The sequence below is a fragment of the Nothobranchius furzeri genome, chromosome 8, assembly GCF_043380555.1.
Source record: "Nothobranchius furzeri strain GRZ-AD chromosome 8, NfurGRZ-RIMD1, whole genome shotgun sequence".
NCBI lineage: Eukaryota > Metazoa > Chordata > Actinopteri > Cyprinodontiformes > Nothobranchiidae > Nothobranchius > Nothobranchius furzeri.
In genome coordinates this window covers 78,976,136-78,982,021 of record NC_091748.1, presented here as the reverse complement: position 1 = coordinate 78,982,021, position 5,886 = coordinate 78,976,136, and the positions used below count along the sequence as shown (strand labels likewise).

The 5,886-nt window shown below is 41.8% G+C and overlaps 1 protein-coding gene across 1 annotated transcript in view; it reads left to right on the top strand.

Annotated features, from left to right (window-relative positions):
* The first annotated feature begins 3,375 nt into the window (after positions 1-3,375).
* The window catches only part of diras1a (DIRAS family, GTP-binding RAS-like 1a), a 42,175-nt gene continuing 39,664 nt past the window's right edge, over positions 3,376-5,886 (top strand). Inside the window, exon 1 of the mRNA XM_054737459.2 lies at positions 3,376-3,511. The gene's annotated coding sequence lies outside the window, so the exon portion shown is untranslated. The remainder of the gene's footprint in view (positions 3,512-5,886) is intronic.

Here is a 5,886-nt window from a genome sequence, read left to right as displayed (position 1 = left end):
AGCACCAATCCGCCTATCGATCTCACGCTCCAGTTTTCCCTCACTCGTGAACAAGACCCCGAGATACTTAAACTCCTCCACTTGGGGCAGGACCTCCTCCCTGACCCGGAGAAGGCATTCTACCCTTTTCCGATTTAAAATGGAGTTAAACAAGTGTTCAACAAAACGCAGCCTTGGGAAAATTCTGGAAATTGTTATATAGACGGCTTTTGTACATCTCGTGGCCCTAACGTTGCTCTTTTGTAAATTCATTCCGTGTTTGTCTTCGTAATCCATTTTCTTGTTCTTTTTTGACACACTTTAGTAAAAATTAGTTGTTTTTTTGCCTGACACGTTTCAGCTAGTATCTCTAGCTGGTGATGGTGACATCACTTCCTTTAACCTGCAGGCAGCGGAGGATGCTGTCGCCCCCTACTGCCCACGCCCTCCTCGCTGGAGGCTTGGGGAGAAATTATGACAAGTCTCTAATTTTAGTAAAATAGTGCAGAGAGGAGACAACCCATAGAAGCACTGATCTGATCTCATTTCAGAGAAAAATAGAACAGGTCAGATGCACCTAATAAATAAAATTACTAACAAACTCAGGAATCTGTTTCTTTGCTTCACTGTTCTGGTGCTGAGAATATCACTAATGAGGATGTAGCGTTATTAAGATCCTACTGTCTGCCCTTAACAGCTGCCCCTTCACACAGTAACATCGCCAAGGTCGGACGCTTGGTTCAGTATGATTACATTCCAGGAGAAGAGACAGAAGAACAGAAGAACGCTTTCCATTAATTGATCAAAGTACTTTATTCGTAATAAAGCTAATCAGAGTATATGTTGATCATTAATAATCAGGTGAATGATCTGTGAAATAAAGATGTCATGAGTTATGTGTTTAATGAATAAACAGGACTGCACCAGACAGACTGATCTACATTACCATGGAAACGCATGACACATTGTTTTCAACCAATCAGAACTTTCGTCTGTCGTAGAGAGAATCTGGGTTGTTTAATGAAGTTGTCCAATCCGGTTTACTAGGATTTGTAAACAACTAGGGGATATAAAAGAAGGCAACGCCATTTTATACTCAGTTCCATTTTAACCTCAGTTCTGTTCGATCTGAGCTCCAAAGGAGTTACATCATACTCTCAACGTAGTTTTCAACCAGCTCTCGATCCATCACCGCAAAAGAGAGGTACAGCCTGGCCAGATGTACTTTCTACTTTAAGCTGAGAACTGTCAAGCTGGAGATTTCCGTCGTCTGAACAACAAGACGACGTTCCTTCAAAATAAGAGTGAACTTGCTGACGCCTGCCGACTGCTACCGGAGCCGACCCACAGACGGGCTGTGTAGTGCTGCGACCGCTGTTCCACCAGCTCCAGTACATCTGAAGGTCCGAGGACCTGGCATTTCCTGATCTACACGGGAGGCTCCACAGGGTACGTGGTTACGGCAAAATGGCGGCTCATGTCATCAGCTTCGGAAGCCTCGTGGTAGCCTAGTCATAACAACCAGATTCGCTACGCCAGCCTAGAGATTCTGAAAAACACCCACACACCAATACTATAACATTCAAATCCATATGCATCCATCACGGAGTTAGTCCTGGTAGATTGTAAGAATTTATAATTATAGAAATTAAAGATTCTTAAACGATCCCAACTCTCTCTCTTGTCTTGTCTCTCAGTCAATACAAAGTGTTTAAGTAAACTCCCTGATGATAAAAACAACCACTTCTGATGATAATACTTAGATCTAATTACAGTGTATAAATATACAAACTACAGATCACTACAGGATCAAAGGAGATACACAGATGAATGCACCTCTTATTTATTATTTGGAGACTACATTTACTGCAGCTGGCAGAGGCAGAGATTTTTTCTATTGATACACGGATTTTACAGAATCATTTTAAATGTTAATAGGGGAAGACTGCAGGAGGGAGCGGTAAAATACAGGGGGTCCCCAGCAAAAACAAGAACCTACAAGTCTGATGAAACCCGCTGGTTTTCCATCAGGCAGTCACGGGGCAGCTCCAACGACCCAGTGGCTGTGCTGGGTCAATGTTATCCAGCTCAGTCCGGCTCGGCAGAGGGTGAACGAGCCGAGGCGACGTCGTGCTCTGCTTAAGAAGTGTTATTTTCCCGCTTCAGAAGAAGCGTTTAACGTGTTTTTACGCTTTCTCCGAGACATGTCACGTCGCTAAGTTGTTAGCGTGTGGCGCTAACGCGTTAACAGTGCAGCGTAGCCTGCTGGAGGTTTTAAGGGTTCAGATGAAACACCCGACCTCTCAGGCTGCTCACACATCGATCTTAAGTTGTCGCTGTTGCGCTCACGCCGTAATACAGTATTAGATGCGGTTAAAGTCAGACATGAAAGAATAAATACATTTTACATGAATAAGTGATGCTTAGCCTGGTGGGGGGAGGAGAACCTGGCCTAATAAGCACTGGAGGAAACCCTGTCAAGATCGTCAACACTCATTTATCTTACTGCTATTGAAACATGTAAACCACAAAGCATTATATCCACTGCTACCTTTCTAATTTTAGACTCAGTAACTTATGCTGTAACTTCACCTTGGCCTGCCTGCTCCTCCTCGCTGCCCGCCGGCTGTGATCACAAGCGACAACATAGTAGTTCCCGCTGCTTCTTCGAGAAACGGCGCCAAAAAACAAACAAACTTGTAGGCGTGGCGGTGGGATTTCAGCCGTGGCGGCCCGCCACGGCTACGCCTATGTAAGGGAAACCCTGGGGCGACACCGTCATCTGCTGTCTGCAGATAAAAGGAAGTGATGCCACCATCACCGGCGACCTCTGAGGAAGCATGGCTAGAGCTGCTAGCTGAAACATGTCAGGTAATAATCTGGTTTATACGAAACTGTAAAATAAAACAACAAAGTCATGAATAAAGGCTTTATTGCTGCTGAAAATTTTTGAGGAGGGGTTTGGTTAATCCTACGGTCGATGAAAAGTGCTTAATAAGTAAATTAGATTTTTTTTAAATATTTTTTTTTCACAGTAAATTTCAATGTAATGATTTAGTCCCAAAGTTACATAATTTCTTTTTATTCAGTATAGCTATAACATTATTATTGTTGTTATTACTATTATTATTATAACTATCATTATTATTACTGTAATTATTATTATTATTATTATTACTATCATCATTATTATTGCTATTATTATTTTTTTAAGCCTCACTCATTCACCTTCATGAAAACAAAGGTGATTTCATGTATTCATTTCATTGTTTATTTCTGTAAAATGATTAGTCTACTGGAGGTTTTGTCCAGCAGGGGGCGGTGTGGTCTGTTGAGTCAGATCCGAGGGGGCGGGCGGTGTGTGTGTGTGTGTGTGTGTGTGTGTGTGTGTGTGTGTGTGTGTGAGAGAGAGAGAGAAAGCTCATTTTCTGCTCTTCGCTGAACACAAAGCAACCTCTCGCTGCTCATCCCTTCATTGGTGCGAGGATGGAGCTGCTGTGGGGCCACAGAATCTTTGTTCCGCTGATCTCAGGTAAGATTTAGTTAAAGACGTATTAAATATGAAATATTATCTCCATCTGTTGCATTGAGATCAGCTGGTGTTTTAACCAGAACCTGGTTCTGGTTCTGGTTCTGGCTGTGTTTAGCACCAGGAGCAGGTTTCTTTTCAGCTGTTGTGAATTCATTAGAATAACAAACCGAAGGCTGACGACAGAAGGAAAGAGAGACAGTCCTTCATTTATTCTGTTCTCCTTGATCGTTGCTGATCATAACTAAATATCAGTTTATCAGAAGATTAAATCAGCGGGTCACCCTGAAAGGTCAGAGGTCAGGAGACGGTTCTGATTCTCTTCACACATTTTCATGTTTGTTTACCCGAAACAGCTGACTGATCCATCATCCTCACCAAATCTATTGGACACAAACAGATTTTCCCCTTCAACGGCAAATTCTTGAGGTTGTAACTGGATGTTTTTAACTTCTGGAGAGTTTTTAAATATTTTTATCTAAACTAGATGGAGAAATCTTATAAAAAAAGAGGGATTTAGGTCTGGGTAACCCTGTGATGCACCTCCTGCCGGCTTTCCTCTGCTGTTTGTTTTCTGCTGGTTTAGACGAGAGTCCACGTCCGAGCGACTGGTGTAGACATTCAGAGCAGCAGCTGTGTGGAGAAGGACGAGTCACCGTGTCTGTAGTTCAGGATCATGTTTACATGGAAACGACTGGAGAGGCACCGTAAACGTTTTCACTAGAGTTGTTCGAAGCATCGGCGTTACAGCAGGACTTCAGCACGAGGGTCTGCTCTGGAAGACAGGTGGAGACGTGTGTGAAGATGTGTGTGAAGCAGAGTGGAGTGGCTGGAGAAAGTGTCGGGTGGGATGTGAAAAATGGGTTTCAACAAGAATGACAGGAAAGGTGCAGAAGACAGTGGTGACAGCAGCATAACTAAAGGGATGAGCCAGGAAACCCTAGCTCGATCGGGTTTCTGCCTCATGCGGGAACATGGAAGCCAGTTCCACCAGAGGAGAGCTTGAGAACTGATAGCTCGACTTCTTCTCCTTCTAGAACCTCTAGGAACCAAACCTGCCGTCTGAAAGCCAGGAGCTTTGCTGGAGCATCTGGACAAGAAGTTCTCTTATAGGAGAAGAATGTGTTCTTTCAGAAGTTCAAAGAAACATTTCAGATGAAGTTCTTGAGCTTCCACGGAGCCAAAAAAGTCTTGCTAAATCTGGAGAATCTAATCTCTCACCAGAACCCAGGTGGCAGCTTCTGGATCCGGTCTAACTGGGCCTTTGGAACATCCTCATCATGGAGCGTTACAACAATCCGGTTTAGGTGGACGGGTTTTTCCAGAAGGTCAGGATGGTGCTGATCATCACACAGATGATAAGGAAGATGTCCTTGTGACACGTTCATGTGTGAGTTCAAGGTCCTGGTCCTGATGAACACCAAGGTCCAAAACCCACAACCGGTCTGGTCTGATGGTAAAAGTAGAAACGCCCTCAGGTCTTTTACAGGTCACAGGTCACAGGTCACAGGTCTGGGTGGCAAATATGCCCGAGTATCCCAGACATGAAAGTCCCTCACCTCTCGGCAAAATTCCCTGTAATATATATATATATATATATGTATATATATATATGTATATATATATATACATATATATATATACATATATATATATATATATGTATATATATATATATATGTATATATATATATATATGTATATATATATATATATATATATATATATATATATATATATATATATGTATAATACTATCTGGCAGTAAGTAGCTCTGAGTAACTTTAGCTATAATCATTTAAAAACTGTGAAATCTCTTTAAAATGTAAATCAAATTCAAGAAATAATTAACATTTAACCAGTTTATCAGTTTTCACATAAAATTTCTACTGAATTTCCACAACAGAATGATAATAAAAGTAATGTTTTTAGATCAATTTCTGTTCATTTTTAATAAATGTTCCGCTAACATCAACATCCCACTGAAACAAATAACCACACTCTTGCAAATGTTCTTCTTACTTTAGAAATAAAACTGTGTTTCTTCTAAAATGACAACAAATCTGTAAAAATGTGAGATAAAAACTTCGCCCTCTTAGATCTCTGAAGGAAGTCGGATCTAATCTTTCTCTGACTTCTGAGACGAGGCTTTTGTTCGACCTTCAGCGTCTCAGTGAAGTGTTGAACCAACAACCCATCTGTGTTATGATCCTGGGTTTTAGCATGGACCTGGCTAATTACTGGGAAACCTGCTTTTGACCTAAGTGGTTTTTGATCTGAGATTTTCGGCACCGTTTCGTACCAGACTCACCTTTTCCACCCGTGACCCGTTTTCATGTCATCAGCACAGGAACAGAAATGTGTCCTCTTGATCCGAC